Source organism: Hirundo rustica, chromosome 19 (genome assembly GCF_015227805.2).
Source record: "Hirundo rustica isolate bHirRus1 chromosome 19, bHirRus1.pri.v3, whole genome shotgun sequence".
In the NCBI taxonomy this organism is placed as follows: Eukaryota; Metazoa; Chordata; class Aves; order Passeriformes; family Hirundinidae; genus Hirundo; species Hirundo rustica.
In genome coordinates, this window is record NC_053468.1 from 4,069,343 (window position 1) to 4,088,539 (window position 19,197).

At 43.6% G+C, this 19,197-nt stretch overlaps 1 long non-coding RNA gene across 4 annotated transcripts; it reads left to right on the top strand.

Annotated features, from left to right (window-relative positions):
* Positions 1-676: 676 nt before the first annotated feature.
* LOC120761475 (uncharacterized) lies at positions 677-18,224 on the top strand. Of its 4 annotated transcripts, none has more exons than XR_009208439.1 (7): positions 677-908; positions 1,207-1,298; positions 6,577-6,726; positions 7,086-7,168; positions 7,392-7,595; positions 15,134-15,243; positions 17,131-18,224. It is a non-coding gene; the product is annotated as an uncharacterized LOC120761475 (long non-coding RNA). The 4 variants fall into 4 exon arrangements; XR_009208438.1 differs by having other exon boundaries at positions 7,086-7,153; XR_005703662.2 differs by having other exon boundaries at positions 7,086-7,595.
* The last annotated feature ends 973 nt before the right edge of the window (positions 18,225-19,197 follow it).

The window sequence follows — 19,197 nt, forward strand, 5'->3', positions numbered from 1 at the left end:
GCCGCTCCGCGCTGCCCGCAGCCAGCGGCCCCCGCCCGCCCCTCTCGCGAGACTTCGCCGCCCTCTCCCTCCCCCCCCACCGCCGCGGCCGGCGGGAGGGGCTGGGGGCGGCGGGGGGAGCAGGGGCGGGGCCGGGAGGGGGCGGCGGAGGGGCAGTTGTGGCGCGGAGAGGGGGCGGCGGTCTGAGGGGTCCTGGGTGTGAGGGAAGGGGGTGGTTGTCGGTGTGAGGGGCTTTCTGAGGCGGGGTGTTGGTGTGAGGGTCTCTGTGGGGAGAGGTCGTTGGTCTGGTGGGCTCTTGCGGGGAGAAGGCAACCGGGTGTGAGGGGTTGTGTGAGGAGGAAGCCTTGTCGTGGGGGGGCTCTTGGGGAGGGCTCAATGGTGTGAAGAGAGAGTAACCAGCAGTGAGGGGTTGTGTCAGGAGGGTTTGTTTTTTTTTTTTCCTGAGGGGCGGTTTTAGGGTAGAGTTGAGGGGTTGCTGAGAGGTAGAGCACAGGAGAGAGCTGGCATGTGGGGGTGCTGAAGGGAGTTTGGGAAAGAGGCTTTGTGGAAGCCCCACGTGCGGACACTGAAGTGGGAGAGGGGCCTGAGGGAGAAGATGGTGGGGGGCTCCTGCTGAGGCCATTTGAGCTTGGCCAGGATTTTGGGGGGCAGCAGGCCTGAGGGGGAATGAGGAAAGATGGGGGGGAAGAGTAACAGGGGCTCAGCAATGGGGTACATGGGGCCTGGACGTAGGTAGGGAGAAGAGGTGTAGGGGAGAGGCCTGGCATGTGTGGGAACTTCTTGGGGGCAGTGTGGCAGAGTATGGTGGGTTTGAGGCAGGCTGGCTGGTGTGAAGACTTGGAGCCAAGTGGAGCTGCCTCTCTGGCCAGGAGCAGCTCAGCAACAGGCAGTGACAATCCCAGGAGGTGGTAGGTGACTGCTCTAGTGCAACTGCCCTCACCAAATGGGTGTATTTCAGCCTGCTCTTGGCCAAGCTGTATCTGGGTTGTGGCCAGAAGAGGGAGGGAAAAAAATCTCATGGCCTGAGCACATGGTCTCATAAACTGTACTCTTGGCTCTCAGTGGTGGGTGTTGAACTTGGTAGGTTGTTGAGCCTTTGTGTGCTTTGGTATCTCTATCTATGAAGCAGAGATAACAGTTGGCTTCACGCAGGGATTAATTATCGCATCTTGTAGTCACGTATTTGTTTATTTGTTTTTACTATAGATTACAGCTGGAGGAATTCTAAACAGTCCACTTCTCCTTGTCATGGTGTTTGAGCGCATTGTGCTCCTGTCTGAACAGAGGAAATCACTGAGGTCAGTCTCCCTTGTGTTTATAGTTGCTTTCCCTTTCAGAAGTATGGGGGCAAGGAATCATCAAAATAACAATTTGTGCTGACATCCTGATAATAAATGAATAGAAACAGTTACATAAGACACAAAGTTTGTCAAAGGTGTGTTTGTAGGGATGGCTTCCGCTTTTGACTTCAGGATTACACTGAAGTCACAGTGCGCTCTGTTATAAAGTACCCTACAAATACTCAATTTTGAGATGTCCCCAATATGAAATAATACAACTTTGTAAATCCAGTATTACTGCTACTGCTGAAATAAAACAAATGAAACAAACGTCCTTCCTATTTTCCACATAATCTAACAGATATTTTGTATCATAAGAAAGCTTTGTATCCAGCAGGTGTTGAGGTGATGCTGGATACTATTTAGGTAAATTTTGCATTTACCTTTAGACAGGCAAAGCTACTGGGGACTGTTTAGCCTGAGATGGGGCGACACCTGAGGAATGTTGTTAGCAGTAACTATTGGGGACCGCATCTAAAGTTTTGTGAACTTGTCCCAGAGTGGTCTGATACTTTTCCTTTTCAAATCCCGATAGAAAAAGTGAGACAAACATGGATCCCTTCGAACATATGTTGTTGTGGGTATTGGGAGAGGCAAACTAAAGGTTTATCTGATGATCTCAACCTTGAAGTTGGCAGCTGTGACAGGAAATTTGGTTTCATTCATCTGCCAAAGTTATTTGTAGTGTATCATTTGACAAGTTAAAAGACATTTTTGTAATGACACAAAAATAAAACCATTCGCTTTCTGAAACTAAAGTTTCTGTCTTCTGAAATAGTATGGGAGACATGCTTCTTGGGAAATTAAGGGCATGTTTGAAAAGTAAACATTTGTATTTTCAAATGTTGGAAGAAGAGTGTTTAATGTGAATCTGCTCAGCATTGCCTATTGATATTAATTTGGTTTCATACCTGTTTTGTCAAATTAGTGGGTATAATTTGCTTTAGGAGATAGGAGAACAAAATGGAGCAGGAGGAGGGAGTGATCCGCCCACAGGGTCAAAAGGTGGAATTGAGAATCAGGTTCTTCTGAATCTTGATCTTGTACTTCTTCCTGCAGACAAATTGCCTCTAAAGCTCATGAATTATGAGAGCTAGCGAGGTCTGTGGAGCTAACCCAGCAAATGCCAGCACAGAGTCTGGGCCTCAGCTCCTAGTGTTACACATGTGAGAGATAATGAGAGGTCTAGGTAAAAATCCTTAGTCTCTTAACAGTGGCTGCGGAAAAATATGAATAATGCTTTACCCTTAACTATCAAGTCTTTTACTTGGAATGCTAGATGTGCATTTGATATGTATCCAGTGATTGCTTCAAAAATACACAGTATAATCTGTGAACAGACTGTTTGGAAAAAGGTCACTGAAATTCTGAAGGAATAGCCAGTATGAAAATGATGTTTATTGTCACCAGCTGAACTAAACAGCAGATTTAGCTTTCCTAGTTCTTTGCATTTGGTGTGTTCTTGCTGCCTTCTTAAAAGACCAGAGTAAGCATCTAGAAAGTTAGTTCAGTTTCATTTGCTAATTTCCTGATGCAAATTTAGTCCACTTAAAAAAGAACTAAACAGGTTTATATATGTCTGCATCTGGGATTTGCACCAGTCTATCTGTCAGATAGCTCTACCCAAAGTTGATTCCGTCTGAAGGAGGTGCCAGAACATCAATAAATAAATATTACAAATTGCCTAGCGGTTCAGCTGACAGGCAGAACTGGTTTCAACACATTGCTCCCGATGTGCTGCTGCAGAGCTGGTCCTGGAGTAGACCCATATGACATTCCAGCATGGACAAGGCCTCTAAGAGCATGCACCAGCTCTCCATGATATTGTAGGAGAGGAAGTAGAGAACAATACTAAGTCCAACGGAAACTGTGGCAAGAATTTATTCAAGGCACATTGTAATTACTCGAGCTGGGAGTTTGGCCAGGACATTGGGGTTAACACCCCTGCTCCTTTAGAGGTGTCATAGTTTATTTTTTTAATGACTTTAAGTGATGAGAAGCTTGGCTTTCTGTCTCAGCAGAATGACACCAGCTGAAGCAGTGTAAACTTCTTAGGGCAATATGAAGGTGCTGGTTCAGAACTAACTCAGAGCAGTGATGGGCCCTAGTACAGTAATCATTGCTTTATAAATACTTGCAGAAGATAAGAAAGATAAGAGTGTGATTAGGGCACAGTTTCAGGTGCTGTAATTACAGCCATGCCTTTCTCAGCCTTCAGTCCAAATGCTGCTTGAATCTGGCCATTTTTAAGCAAACAACTGTAAATTTTAGGAGAAATCATAGCACTTGAAGCAGAGCAATTTGGTTATTAATTATATAGCAGTTGTGAACAGCAGTTATTAATGCTTTTTCTTAGGAAACTTGTCATCATACAAGCAGAATGTAATGTAACAGATTTCTTTCAGCCACTGAGATTTTTGGAAAGTGTTCTTTGTATGTATGATGTACCAATTTAGAAACTTCCAGCTTATTCTCTGCTTGCAGAGAAGATAAGCTCTTGTGTGCTTTAGTGAGTGACTAGTTGTGCAATGCACAAGTGAGGAATTGCTTTGATTTTCCTAGCACATGAAACCTGCCATCATTCCTATAGTGCAGTTTGGGCCATTATTATGGGTTATGAGGTTATACAGGAAAAACATGTTCTAGACAAGGGCTGGTCAAAATAAACGAGGTAGTCTTGCAGATTACACCGATCTGGTTTTGTATCAGTGATGTAAATGCTTGGGTGCATCCACTGGGATGAAAATACCGTGTCAGACAGTGTCCCTCTGACAGTTTGTGTTGTAAGGACAAAAATGAAGCAACACCGACAAATGACATTATTACGTAACTGCTTTTGTATTCTATGACAACAATTACAATACTTCACTCTTCTCTTACCTTTTATTAGATGCTCCTTGCTGTGCACTTTTGATTGTTCCAAGAGTTGAGTGGGTTTAGCTATTAAGAAATGGGGAAATGGTGGCACAAGGAGAAGTACTTCCCAAGGTCATATGGGAAATAAGTGTTAGAGACATAAACAGAATCTCAGCCTTCTGACTTGTCCCACTCTGCCCTCTGGGAGACCAGACAAAAGTGGAAAAGTGGCTTGCAGTGTGACTCAACGGCTTTTCCTTCCTCAGCCACTGCCATGCTGGGCAATTACAAATAAATGCCAGTAGGTCATTTCCACCTGAGTCAAACAGGTTTCCTAGGGACTCTAGGTAGCATGTGTTCTACTGGTGAGGGCTCTGTGATGGGTCTTTGCAATAAATTTGTTTTGAGTTCTTTTCAGAATTTCAGAACTAACTGGTTTTTTTAGGCCATGACAACTGAGTACAAGGAGAGTCTGTTCAGGTATCTCGGATTTTTTTTCCAACAGCAGGGCTGAAGGGGGGTTTACTCTGGCATTGGTTCAGAATACTTGCAATGGGTATGAGGATCAGTATTAGGGAATCCTTGATCTTGAAGGATGACTGATGGAAAGAAGCAGCACAGGAAAGGCCTTGGCTCTGGTCCTCAGATGGATGGGTAAGAAGAGGCCTTTGGCAGAGAAGGGAGAAAGGTGACTAATAATGTGAAACTGGGAGGAAACTCATTTCAGTTATGCAATCTGCTGGCTTGCTTTCTCTGAGGGAAGACACCTTTTGTTAGTTATTCCACTGGCACTTGCTGCTCATGCTGTCTTCTGAATAGAAATCTAAACCAATTATTTCTCTGCTTGACTTAGGAAGCTTAATTTAGCTTTGTGGCAATGAAAATACAACAGCAGTTAATTTCTTTGTTCTCTGTCTGCAGGATTTCTTTTAGATTTATTTTGTCTCTTCCCTTTATTATTGGTTCTTTTTCCTGGCTGTCCAGTAGTTTAGCCAAAATGAAGAAACGTTTTTTCTGCTGTCATGCACTCATTCCCCATATCTCACTTGTTCCATGGTTTTCTGTGTCCTTTTTGCTACATTTCCAAAGCTTCCATGGAGAATTTTGCCGTGGTGGTTCAAGAAGTTGCTGTCGTCTGATCTAATCCTTCTCCACAGGTTTTCCCTCATAGCTGAGTCAGCAGAAGTGAGTTTGTTCTGTGCCTGACCCTGCTGGGTTAGTGCTGGCTATCTCAGCTCGGACCCAACCCTGACAGTGCTGTGGCTACCCTGGCCTTTGTCCTAGACTGGCTGGTGTAGGGATGTGTATTTACACCAGCTGACGGTGGTACAGGGATGCAGCCTCTGGAAGAACAGTTTTCTGGAGAAGATGACTGGAACTGCTGGACAAGAGTTGGTGGAACTCTTCTGAGAGCTCTTATATTCTGTTTAGTATGAGGGCTTTTCCAGTGATCTGCAATGAACAGCTCTGCTGTTGACCCTATCTGGATCTCGATCTCCTGTTTTATAGATTTTATACATAAAACAACATTTTACATTGTTGTAAACACACTTCCAGGCACTGATTCTTATAATCTGTAAAACAGTTGTGAAACTGTGGCCTTGCTCTTCAGCAATTCTGCAGTCACCTATCTCTGAGGCACTGTATTCCACCCTTGAATAAGATTCTAGCCCAGAAAAAGAGTTAGGCTGCATACAGATTAATAAATGTACTGCTAGTATATCTGGCTACTGCAGCATGACTCACCCATCAGTGCTTGTCAGAGTCTGGCGTGACCTCATTGAAAGCTTCAACATCTCCTGTGTGAAGGCAGGTTGTAATCCAGTGTGGGAATCCTAAATAGGTGGGGAATGAAGTTCTGAGATTGTGGTAATGCATACATCATAAACATCTCACTGGAAATCAATTACGCCCTCACCAGGAATATTCTTACAGATTTCTGAGGATCTCTTGGTGCTAAGCTTGCCTTTCCCTGCTTTTATTTAAAAAACCACCTGCACTGTTCAAGACAGCAACAGAAATAGATGCTGGTGGGAAAATTTAAGAGTGAATGGGACATGTCAGGGAGGAGATGCTCTGTTGTTTGCAAGGACAAGAAAGAGCTAATGGTTCCTTTTTATTTATCACAGCTTCTACAGAGTTCTGGTTTGGTTTTGGTTTTTTTTTCCCTTTGTCAATAATGGAGCTTCTGTTGTGCCGGTATCTGCTGCTACTCAAACTGAAAGTGAAATCCCTGGCTGTTGGTCTGGTTGCTGTCCATAGGACATGTGAATGTCTGCTCCTGTTTTGCTGTAGATAATTTCTGTATGTGGCAAAGTTGTGCCAGCCTGAAAGCTTTGTCCATAAGCAGCAACAGTTTCTGTCTCTTGGTTTCTCAAAGCTGCAGCTCCTCACTGCTTCCACAGACCTGCTTTGTGACAGAGTCACGAACTTTGCAGGAGTCACTGCATCCTCTGCTGTGCTTGGGATCAACCCTGGCATCTGAATGTCCCTCCTGCAGATCTGCTTTTCCTATCCAGACTCTTACCTGGTGAGTTTGTTCTCCTACTCTTTGCTTTAGGTAAACAGTAGTATGACTTCTGCATTTCTTAATACTTTTTTATCTTGAGTCTGGGAGCATGGATTATTATTATTTTGAGAAGAGGGCAAAAATGCTGTTCTGAGTAGGTTCAGGAATCGAGGCATGGATATCATTTGTAAGGAAAAAATTGGCAACCTTAGGCCTTTTTATCCATGATTCCTTACCACAGAGATCAAACAGGTGCTATATCTCCTTAGCTGTTTTGTGAATCCATGATGAAATAAATTGATGTGTCTGCCCAGTTTCTAGTACTAAGCACAAAATACATCTAGTTCTAAAAAATAATGTCTCTGATGTTCTTTGTGCAGAGACCAAGACCTGGATGATGTTTTGAGACTAGACGTATCTCTGCTGGATGATCTGATGGATGTACATGGTGATGTACTAGGGTGTAAGAAATGGAAGCCCCATAGAAGTGTTGTCCATGCTGCATTCAGCTGTGGGGATGTTGGCTTAAATGATTGATCTCCTATTTGAAATACCAATTCTTGATTTACATCTTGATTTTAGTATCTTGGCACACCTTTCTTTTACATAGTAAAGCATACCTGGGGTTCTAGTAGAACACTGCTCTTGGATCAAGCTCAAACCTCATTGCTCTTCCCTGCCTTCAGCTGGAAACGGACAGACACCATTTGTGACTGAATATCCTGAGTCACCGATTCCCAGCTGGCATGTGCGCTGCAGTTCCATGTCTTCCTTTCCGATTGCACTCCCTAGAGGAGATTGGGAACAACTGCAGGCGTCAGCTCCAGCGTGGTGTCTGCGCTTGCCGGGATCCACACAATTGGTGGACAGCCCCTGTCTACGTCTATGGGGTGAGCTGCTTGTGATTTGTTACTGTACGCCTGATGTTTCCACACCGGAAAATAGAACAGGTGTAGGAATATTTTTTTAAAAAAATAATTTTCTTGATATTTACTAGAAAAATATCTGCATTGTGGAGATGGTGATAGGATATCTCCATTAAATAATCAGTTGAGATAAGTGATGATAGCAGTAATGCTCTCACAATAAGATTGTGTGATAATGGATGAAAACTAAGAATCTACAGAAATGATGAAAGGTGAAGTAGTTACTCCCTACACTGGCGAAGTTCTGCCTCCAGGAGCATGGGTCCACCATGCAGGAGCTGACAGATTATCTGTTCTGTCAGACACTCTTGTGCTGTGTTTGTTATCCAGCTTGTGCAGTGTCCCGGAGAAAGGCTGCTTAAGCTCAGCAGGGAAATAATGCAACATGTTGCTATGTAATTTCATCTGACCAAAACGTTTTCACTGTGTAATGCTTGGTGCTAGTCTTGTGCATAGCTCTGGGGGAAGCTGAAACACAAAACACTTCACTGAGCTTTTTGATCCAACAGGTCTTGACATATTGCTGCTGGACACATCTATGTCTGATCTGAACTGTGACAGTTCCATTCTGTCCTGCTAAAATAACACCATATTAAACAATACTATTCTGTCCATGCTATTTCCACCTATTAACTAAAAAGTTAAAATCTTATTAAGCTAGTTTTAATTTACATGTCATAAGATATTAGTTAATGGTCAGATGATTTTCCTGGCATGAAGACTGCAAAGTGTATAACACATTAGTGCTTGTCTGGGACCAAATGAGTTAAACCAGCTCCTCCTGCTGAAATGCCCAGTGAAATACAGTGATGCTCTGCATATCAAATCTGTTTGCAACAGGTCACCAGTGTTTGCCTGGGACAGTTCATCCTGTTAGCAGGCACTGATCCAGCTGTAAAGGAGATATGTGGCTTGTGCTGATTCATGAAAGCAGGTGCAAATTGCATCAGTGAAGTAAGGTGTGGCTCACCTTAGAAGCAGGATGTAGTTTTTTAGTGTAAGAACTGTTAACAAACCACCTTTAGAATAAAGTTGGGGGGAAAATACATGACAGAGATTTTGAAATCTGACTTGATGAAATTCTGATTCATCTTGCTGCATCAGGGGCTTGTTCCAAGTGGGGAAGGTGCGGAATTGTTAACACCTCTGAGGTGTCTTGGGAAAACATGCACTGTAGCTGCAGACAGCAGTAGTCCTAGGACAAGTTTTCTGGGGAGGGTTGGATGATAGCTGTTCAAAAACTTCCATATAGTTACTTTCTTGTTCCTTCTTTATAGATCTGACTCATCTGTCCCTGTCCTAAACACTCCAGTTGGGTTTTTTTTTTTCCTCTCATTTACCTCATATCTCAAACCTTAGATTCCTTTTGTATCTCTGGGCTTAATTCTATTAAATCCAGTTCCTCTGACTTTTACTTTGCCTGTGCTTTGCACTTGCTACAGAGCCCCAGCAAACTTGGCAGCCAACCCTTGGGCACTCCAGAGAAAACAACTGTCTAGACCAGGCACCTTCTGCCCGATGCTCTGGATGTACCCCAGAGCTCCCAGGCATTACTCTGTATTCAGAACAACATGTTGCTATGCAAATGATTCCTTTCTGTTCTTCCTCTTACCTCCACAGAGTTATGTGCACCCAACTTCTCAGCAGGCACTGGATGCTTATTGATCTTTTACAGAGGTCTGATTCAAAGGAAGGTTGATAAAATCTTGTCCGGTGTTTTTGTGAACTCATAACTGCACCTGCCTCCTCCTAGGCAATGAGGCAAATGGGAGTGAGGCAGCCCACAGGATAAATAGTACCTTCTCCAGTACTGGAGATATTGCAAGCTGGAGGCCATCACTGCAAAGGCCTTACAGAGCCTCTGGTATCCAGCAGAATTCAGAAGGTGTGTTACTCTTTTCTAAAAGGAGGGGACATCAAATCTTGGTCTAAAGAGTCCTATGGCATGGGAAGGGCACAGAAGCTTTAATGCAAAGTTGCAAGCTGTGCCCGTTCCCAGTTTAAGCCCCTGTTGCCCCAGGCAATCATTGAGCCTGTCAGCGTCCTGCAGCTTTCATACAGAGATGTGACCAAAATAGCTCCACAACTTTACAATGTGGCTAAAAATAGTTGCAGGTCAGCTTTTTTCTCAAAGGTGGTGGTGACATCACGGGGAGAGCACTCTTGCTACTCTTCAGTGCAGGTAGAACTGGGTAAACAAAGCAGGGACAGCAGCAGTTTAGCTGAACTTGAGGAATGAGAGGTAATAAGGGAAGGGAAAGGACTAGGGAGAGATAGGCTAAAATGTCAAAGGAATGGGCGGACCCACTGCTGCTGGCCAAGTTAGTGTGCTTATACCCAGACAACTTCTCCCTGGGGTTTTGTTTCCATGATGTTGGAGAGTTATCGGTCTGTTCCTGTCTCCTTGTGGCCCATGTCAGGATGTGTCACTGGATGGGCTGGCCAGCCAATGCAGCGTTTCTTGCTCCTCATTTCCAGACAGTGAACACAAACCATGACATCACCTCTGGCCAGCGGCAGATCACAGGCTAGGCCATGGCAACGTCAAGTGTGTTTTGCTGTGGCCATTCAACCAGAGAGCTGATCTTTTACAGTGCAATTTGCATGTGGAGAAATCTGGATGGCCCTTAGTTCTAGGGGGATTTTAGTATTTGTTCTTGGGCCAAAAATAGGCTGGTTTTGTGGGGTTGAACTATCTGTTTTTGTAGAGCATTACATTTTACCAAAGGAGCAAAGCTGCACACCATGATCCTCGGAGTTTTAGTCTCTGTTGTGTATACTAATCTGGCCATGGAGATGAGTCTCAGCCAAGTCTGGAAGTTAAGTGCCTGATTTGGAGTGTTATGGGAATCTAATGTAGGTTATGTGAGGTTTGCCATGACTGCAGCTCCTGTGCTGCTGAGGTAAGTGTACTGCAGCAAGCTGTGCTAGTGAGAATTTCCTTTGTGCTGCAGGTTTCATGCCTGGTGCTTTCATAGTGCTGGAAGAGGGGAAGGAGGCAACAAAAATGTGAAAAATTGAGGCCAGGTCATTACTGTCAGATGAGGACAGAGTCCTGTAGCCAGTCAGATGTGACAGAATGCACTTGCTGATGCTGCTACCGGGAAGCTTGAGAGAAATGTGACTGAGTGCTAGCAGTGCGCATGTGCCTTTGGAGGAAGGAGGCAATGTGTGTGCTCTTGCAATCCTTTTCTCTGCCCAGCAACATCATTGCTTCTTTTCCTGGTGTTCTGCTTAAGCAGCTGTTCTGCATTTATGATCCAATCTATTCTTTGCACAGGGCCATCTACACACTGAGCCACCTTCACTGTCACTATCAGAAGGACTGATAAGACCTCAGGTTTGCTGTGAGTAAGCACTATAAATAGGGCAAAAGCACTACAGTTACTGTTCTCTTAAACTAGTGTGAGTATTGCAGGACCAGCCCCTGTCCCCACCTATTTAAAATGGCTCCTGTTGCCTCACAAGAGGGAGACTTCAGCCAAATGCATCTCCATATTGACGAGCATAGAGAGAATTATGCGCATGATCAGCTTGCTAAGAATTTCATTTGATGTGCAGCTGGAAGTCAGCTGCCAACAGAAAAGGGAGCTCTGCATCCCTACTTGTGTGCTTCTAGTGCATTTAGATGCTACAGGCCACATTAATTGCAGGCTGCAGTTAGAACAGGTTATGGGTAAAATCAACTCAATACCATCACCATGACCATTCAGTACAGTCATTTCTGAGCACTGCAATTTCTCACCACAGCCTGCGCCTTCCCTTCAGTGAGAGCTGTTCCTTGGTCGGCCCTGCCCAGCTTGTAAATGTAGTTCATCAGTCTCTGCTTCTTTGCAAATGAGCTGCATAGGTAATAGGAGGAGGAGGCAGCAGCCCTGCAACCTGCCCATCCCCAGCCAGTCATAAAGGCTCTGTGTCCCTTAGGCTTCCTGAAGTAATTTGCCACGTGAATCGTGTGGGTATAAAACTTTGTTCTTTCCTTAAATGCTCTGCCTTTTGCAACAGGTCACCTCCCAGTGGGGAAAACAGGCTGTTGATGTGATAGGCACTCAGCTTGTCGTTTGGATAAGATCCAGAGCCGATTAGTTTGGGTGCAGCAGTGTGCTAACACAGGCAGAATGCACCCAGACTGGCTTCTGTCGAGATAGCCCCAATCTCCTCACTCTCCCCAGCTCTGTCCGTGGCCCCTGGATCAGCGTGAGCAGCGGTTCCTGTCCCTCTCCCTGCCTGCGCTGGCATGCCCACAGTGAAACAGAATTTGCACCCCATGCTGCTTGCCCATGTTCTGATCAGTACCAACCCTCCCAAAGCAAACACTGATTTGCCTGTCTGCACTGACTCAGCTGTGCTGAAAGCAGGAGTCAGTAATAAATCCGGTTCTGTAAAGTCCATAGGTAAGGAACAGCCTCAGATACTGAGGCATTTTAAAGGAACTTGACTCTGTCCCAGGAAGTGCACTGAAGTAAGCAATGCTGCATTGGGCAAGAAAGTCTACCCAGGAGCCATTAATCTCTCAACATCTGTAGCCCTGCGGTGGTAAGCACTGGGGGTTGTTTTCCCCTGCCTACAATCACTAGCTAACAACTGAGAATTCAAAGGAATCTGGACTATCTTTAGGAAGCAAGTACCTACTCTTTGCCTTCTCTCAGGAAGCAAGGTCCTTCATTACAGCCTGTCATGGCAAAGGGGCTTGCAGATAAGGAGGAAGGGCAGGAAACCTGCTGGGCTTTGCTTCTTTAGCAACTCTAAATATTTTCCATGGTCTTAGCACTGTGAGTCAGCATTTCTAGAGCCTTGACTTGTTTACAGCAGCAATCAGTGAGATGGTATAAGGTAGGTGGGGTGTGGAGGTATGTTTGTGTCTAAAATGAGAAACCCTTTGCCCAGGCACAAGTGGAGAAGTCACCAACTGTATTTTCCATTTGTGGCTAACAGGAAGCAAAGGACTGGATACCCTAAACAGTAACTGCAGTAGAGCCATTTCCAGGGTAAGGAGTTTCCTAGTGTGAGTAAGGGAATTGAACTTCACAAAGCTGTAAACATCATGTTGTTGTATTTCACTTGATATATATATATATATATATATATATATTTATTTATTTAAAGCAAATATTTAGCATTATCAGTATAGTGGGATAAAGGTAACACTTCCCATCTGAAGTAGTATGGATTCATTTTGCATTGGCCCGTGGGGCAGGAAGACCCCCAAAAATGTACAGGTAACAAATCAGTCACTGAAGTTTCCATTCATAGCCCATACCCTCACTGGAATAAGGAACATCAGCCATGGGATATCTTCTGTCACTGCATGCAAGTTTTTTCCCTATGCCTGACTGGTCAGCCTGGCTGGATCTCGTGGTAAAGGGAGGTGACATCAAACCCAAGATATTTTAGATCTGCAACCTCAGTTCTGTAAAGGTGTTTATTTTGAAAATTCTAGTTTCCATAGCGATGTAGTGCTGTTTTCTCTCATCTTTCTCCCATTAACCCAATCTTAGCAGCCATTAGATAAATTATCAGTAAGGCAAACCTTAGCATTTTTTAATCTTAAGTGATTTTATATGTGTTGGTTCCTTAGTGAATCAGAGGCATTTAGTCAAGGATTGACTCATATCCTTTCCTGGGGCTGGCATGAGGTCTATTGCAGTGAAAAGATAATGAAGAGTGAATATTATTAATTGGACTTGATTAATGAATTAGGAGGCTACTTTAGAATGGGGGTCTTATGTCTAGAATTCTGGTTCAGTTACATGTCTTTAGATTTTGTGTTCCACTATAGCTTCATTAGGACATTATATTTTTGTTTCATACATGTACCAAATAAACCCTTTTGTAAGTGTTGCTGTGTACTGCTGTTCCACTGCTTTTCTCCACCCCAGAGGTGACTTTTGGACACAGTTCCCCTTCCCATTGTTAACAGAGTCAGTGCTCGTGGCTCATTCCTTCATTCTTCTTTCCAATATCTACAAAAAATGCAGTTAAGAAAATAAGGCGAGATCTTTTTTATTGTGTTTTGTTTGTTTGGTGGTTGTTATTGCTTTATTTCGTTTCCTGGTGCATCTGGCTTTCCTGGTCAAGGAACTACTAGTTTTGCCAGAATAGTTATGCAAGTTGGAATGTAAAAATCCCAGACTTAACCCTGCAGCAATAATGGCACGCAAAAAACAGAGATGTGGAGATGATTTATTCTGATGGTGTAGCTTGCCTTTTAAGGAGATGATTGAGTTCTTTTGCCTATATGAACTGTATCTCCACCTGGGGAGCTATGCCAGAATAGCTGTTCCACAAACCCTTTGCTATGAACAACAGCCTTTGTCCTGGAATTCAGTCCTCATGAGTAGGTAAGCAGTGAAGTACAGAAACTGTGTGGGAGAATGAGAGTGGCACTGTGAACCAGATTCCAAGATAAGGAAGTAGGGCTAAATACAGGCAAGGGTTAGCCTTTGACTCTTGCAGCCTCCTCTCTTAGTAACAAAAATACCTGAATTGTATAAAATAAAGCACAGATGCAATAAGTTGAGGATGTAGGAACACCTCTGTGGAATCTGGACGTTAACAGGCATGTGCTGCACAATGCCCATTGCTTGCCCTGCCAATCAGTTTCCTTCCCAGATAGAGCCATCAGCTATTTCATTTGTATTCAGTCCATGAGTTCTTCAGAGGAGATGGGTTTCTAAAAGTAAGTTCTTCACCCTGCTTCTATTTGAGCTCCCCAGGTCCTGGATATCTTGCAGAAATAGCCTCTTAAATCCCAAGAGGTAGAAGCTCACTTGTGCTCGAAAGAATAGTAATCCTAACTAAATCTCTATTTTAGATGTCAAATATTTACTTTTAGCTGAATTATTCCCATTCATTGAGACAACTAATAATACTTTGCTCTTCACAATGTAGCTTATCAGTGAATCCTGATATATATTTTATGCAAAACATTATAAGGTGGTTGCTTATCTTTTCATTTACCTTTTTTCCCCCTTCATGTTCCTGCATTCCTATGTTTTGAGATAAGGTGAACAAAAGTTCTCTAACTGCTATCTCTAAGCTATGCATTCTGCAATACCTTCCCTGTGTTCTTTCTGATTCACTCCCTCTGAGGTGAATGGTCCCAGTCTTTTTAAATTTCCTTCAGACAAGGGCTCTTCCCAATCCCTGATCTTGCAGTCAACCATCATTGCCCTGTGTCATATAATGAAGCAGCAGTCACAGTAATAACTCAAACAATAACCGCTCCAGATCTAGTGCTCTGTCACTGCTGGGCATTGTTAGGTTGGAGACCCTGAGTGCAAACACAAGCAGTGGAGCCCCCATGTGCCAAACGCAGACATACCCAACACACATCTAAAACCTAGTAATTTTTTTTAAAAATCCTGTTTCAAAATAACTGCTTGGTATCCAAATGGATTGAGAATGAAATGTGACTAGCAGCCTTGTGACTGTTGTGTTGTATAACAAGATAAAAAGTGCTTGGGATTTGTGGATTGAGCTTTTTTTCATTTGTCTTCTAGAGGTCAAAGTCTACTGCAAGCAGTGACTGATACAATTCCCTGTGTAACTCAGGCTGCACTGCCTGTGCCTCAGGTTCTAACAGCAGAAGAGTTTGTGCAAGAACACCTTGGTAGGTGTTTGTGTGGATTTCTCTGTGGTCCCTGTGATGATTCTATGAAGCAGGAGGAGATACAGGATTATCTGAAAGCCAGAATTATTTGAAATCCCAGAGAAGTAATGTTGAGAGATGTGGCTGAGGCCAAGGTGCTAGCCTGCCTCCAGTGCTGCTTCCTGTATGTGTCCAAGAAGCTGCCACCATTTTATACAATTGCACTCTAGTAAACAATATTGCATGCAGATATGGGCAGCAGATGTTACTCATGCCTGTGTGAACACTTCAGTGTTTTTACAACATGGATGATCCTCAGATTGAGTCCTGCTAAACAATGCATGTACCCACCAGAAGTCCCACTGGTTACAGCCATTCGGTTAGAGCTTGCTCAAAACACTTTGAAGGATGGTCACGCCATCCTTCTTTGGCCACTCAAGGGGATTGACTCACAAATATGAGCAAAATAAAATTAGATGGCTTAAGTGGCTGAAACCCCAGCTGTGTCTCCACTGCCCAATTCCCAGAAGGTCATCACTGCAGCCAGGCTGGCTGTGGAAGGCAACTCCTGAGCTGCTGTAGTGACAGCCCATTCTTCAGGGTGTTAATATTTGTCTGGCTCCTCTGTGAAACAGTTTAGGAAGCTTAACCAGAATAAAAATGTGCACTTTTCCATCTGAAGAATTATTTTTTAGCTTATTTCTCAAATGGGCTCTGAGAAGCAGCAGCATTGCTGTGAGGGCAGGGCAGAGAGAGATGACCTTCCCTTTTGGGAGCAGCCATTACATCAGTTTTGCTGCCTCACGAAACTATGCCCTATGGTTATTTTTGGTGCTAGACTGCCTTAATTTTCTGGAGAGTGAATGAAGGATTAACATAATGTGCTTATAACATTTGGAAACTAAGCTTTTAGGAAAAAAAATCATAATTCAGCATGTGCTGAGGTGGAAATGTTTAAATTGCTAGGGATGGGAAAGATGAGTGTCCATGGTATTCATTTCTACAATTCAGCTAGGGGTTAAATCCTTTTTTTAATTTTTTTTTTGGTTTTGCTGCTTTTTAAGACCTCGAAACCAATGCCTTCTATCCAGCTGCCTCTAGAGAGAGAAGTCTTTAAAGAGACCAGCTTTGTACCTATAAATAATGTACACAGCAGAGTACAAAAATGGAGTCAAGGAGAAGCTCCTCCTTACCTGAACGTAACTGCAGCAGCTCTGTGAGAATAGCTGTGGTCAGGCTGTGAGCAGCACTTCTACCCTGTCATCCATCTTGACTAAACTGCTTCTGAGAACTAATTCTGAGGTTCAACAAACACTAGAACATCAACTGGTAAATCACAACTGCCTTGTACTGAAACACATTAGATGCCAGCAGCCAAATGTGGCAAGGTTTTGAACAGTGTGGTTATAATTCTACTTGGAACTAAAGGTCTGCTGGAGTGCTTTGTTAAGTTGGATGTGCTGGAATATGGAGAATTTCGCAAGTCTGAGCTCCTGCCACAAATGAAAACATTGTAGCAAAAAAATGTAAATAAATGCCACACATACTTTGTGTAAGAGCCCTTCACAATATCTATAAATACTGTAATTTCGGTGTTTCCCAATTTTGAGTTTTAAACAGGAGACAGACACACGAAATTTTACAAAGCAAGCATTTTATGTTTTTCATGGATTAATTTTATAATTTCACTTTTAACTTATCTGGAAACATTTAATGGAAATTAAATGTAGTGTTTTAAAGAGGATTTGAAAGGAAATAATTTGTTCTTGAAAAAATAATTTCAATAGCTTCCTAGTTTAACTGCATTTTAATATGAACACAAAACTCATCCCGGGTCAGACTCTCCAGGAAAACTTTCTCATGATTCCTGTAGCAGTTGATTCATTCCTTGCTGCCTTAATTTTGCAGCTTTAAATGCAGGTTCTCTGCAAAGCCATCCACTTCAAAGCTTCATAAAACAGAGCTTTGAATAAATTACGGAGTTAGAAATTACACTGGCTGTGCCCGGCTTTGTGCCTGGATGTGGGAATACTTGGCACTGGGTGTGGAATTCCAAGGAAAATTGCACCTTTGCTGGCTTGCCAAAGAGCAGTAAGAAGGAAAACTACTGCAGATGAGCAGACACGGAAATCTCCAGTTTCCCTTTCCAGAGAAGACATCCTGAAGAACCTTTGGATATTAATACACAGTATAACTGATGCAACACTGGGCAAACACTGGGATTAACAGAAATTACTGCTTCTGGAGGGGCCGCGGGGCAGCACCGCCTGCTGGAACTGCTCTTACCTTTAAAATGCGTCCCTGTGGAATCAGTGGGAAGTGGGGAAGGCCTGCCAAGTGTGGACACACCATGTCAGGGTGTGGGATGCCTGTGCTTCTTGTGCCAGGTGATGAGCCCCAGGCTGTATTATTTTGGATGTTTTTTCCTCTCTTTTGCAAGCTTTAGATAATATACTGATAACATGACACTTCTAAGCAGTGACATAGTTGCTTTGTCTTTCACAGAGACAGCCCACCTTCCTCTGTATTCACATTTCTGGTATGTGTGTGGAGACGATTTGTCTATAATTGTTTGCTTTCTTCGGAGTCTTTTGAAGTTTAAATCTTCAAGCCAGCTCCCTATATTAAAAATAAATTCTTCCAAGCCACCAATAAAATGTCAGCTGTGATTAAAGCCCGACTCCTCATTTTAAGACTTGTCTCCTAAGCACTGTGAGGTCACTCAATGAGTCAGCGTTTGAAAGGACCAGGACCGTTATTGTTTGGGTAAAGCCCAAAGTTCATCATTGCTTGCTCAAATGGTTTCATCACGCTTTAAATTGCTTTGCATTGTGCTGAAAGAAATGTAAACTGCAGGAACGATTTGGCAGAGAACTTGTGATATTTCAGGCATCTCAAATCTTGAAAAAACCCTCTGTATATTAATGTCGAAGCTGGTATTTCTGGTAAGGAAAAGCTTTACCTTCTGTGTAGTAAAGAGGAGAATGAAGTGAGAAGCTGTGTTTGAGGCATAAACTTTCAACTGTGTTCTCTTAAAATAAAGCTTGGGAACTGTAAAATCTCCAGACGAGGGCTCTTGTACAGTGCCAAAGTCTGATAGGGCTTTTCTACACATATGAACTTTATTAATTTTGTTAATTAAAATAGTGAAAAAATAGAACAGAGCACTAAGCCGCAAGGAAAAGCCTTGAGAAGCAAGTCCATACTATTTTGAAGACTGTGAAGCCCATTTATATTTTTTGGGTACATTAATTGTAACACTCTTTAATTACATGAACACATTTTATTTTGTCACTTTTCCTCCCTGTTTGCTGCAGTGCACACTCTTTGGACTATTTGGAGGCAATTAATCACACCAGAGCAGCAAATAACTTGGAGCAGGACTCTGCCTCCAGCCTGGGGCAGTCGTGGGTCTCCCCATTTTCTCTGTTCTTTTTCTACATTCCTAATTAACTCCTGCCTCAGTTCCTCACTGATCCATACAACTCAAAACCCTTTGTCTCAGTGATGTCTGGAGAATTGGGCCTTGGTGTTGAGGAGGAACCCGGGAACAGCAGTTGAATGTCTTGCCCTGCTGCAGTGGAGGCTGGTCGGAGCAGAGGCGGGAGTTCAGGTCATTTAGCTGCCACCACCCACCTCCCCACCCAGGAACATGCTCAAGGGGGGATAATCAGAAATTGAAACTGTATGAATTCTGTTGTAAATTCTGTTGAGTTTCAAGCGTTCTCCTTACACTCTCGGGCTTCCCCATCAACCTTTGATTTTTTTTATTTTTTTTAATTGATTCTTTTTTTTTTTTTTTTTAAGCAACGTTTTTATCTCCGGTTCTTCTCTCGGAGGTGGACAGGTGCATTTGTTGAGCCCACCTTTCCCGGGCCGGGTGGGTGCTGAGCACGCCCGGTGTCGGGTCCGTGCGGGGAGCGGCGGGTCCGCCCGGGCGGCTGCGGGTGGAGCCGTGGAGCCGGGTGAGCTCCG